The sequence below is a fragment of the Corvus brachyrhynchos genome, unplaced genomic scaffold, assembly GCF_000691975.1.
Source record: "Corvus brachyrhynchos isolate BGI_N302 unplaced genomic scaffold, ASM69197v1 scaffold148, whole genome shotgun sequence".
NCBI classification, from domain to species: Eukaryota; Metazoa; Chordata; class Aves; order Passeriformes; family Corvidae; genus Corvus; species Corvus brachyrhynchos.
In genome coordinates, this window is record NW_008239785.1 from 149,050 (window position 1) to 149,431 (window position 382).

A 382-nucleotide genomic window follows, 5' to 3' on the forward strand; every position below is an offset into this window, starting at 1 on the left:
TTACATAAAATACCACTTGTAAACAAACACCAGTTTAGGTCAGTCAGTCTCCTCCACTCTTGTTTTGTCAGAACAAGACCCTATTTCTTGTCCTTCTGATGCCATGAAGATTTTTGCCTTTTCTTTTATTCCCCTGTTATACCTTTTTACAACTTCTGTATTCCCAGTGCTTTTTGCCTACATTCTTGGACTTGTTTGTTAAACTAAGAGACTCAACATCTTAGAAGCTTCGTAGTTAGGGATCAGTGTGCCCCAGACCCCAAGGTCCTCTCCAGAACATATTCTGTAAACCAAGATAGAACCATCCAGGGGAAGGTTCCGTGGGGAGGGGGGCTCATTCCAGCCTCTCATTGGGGAATCTTTGATAGATCTGATAATTAGT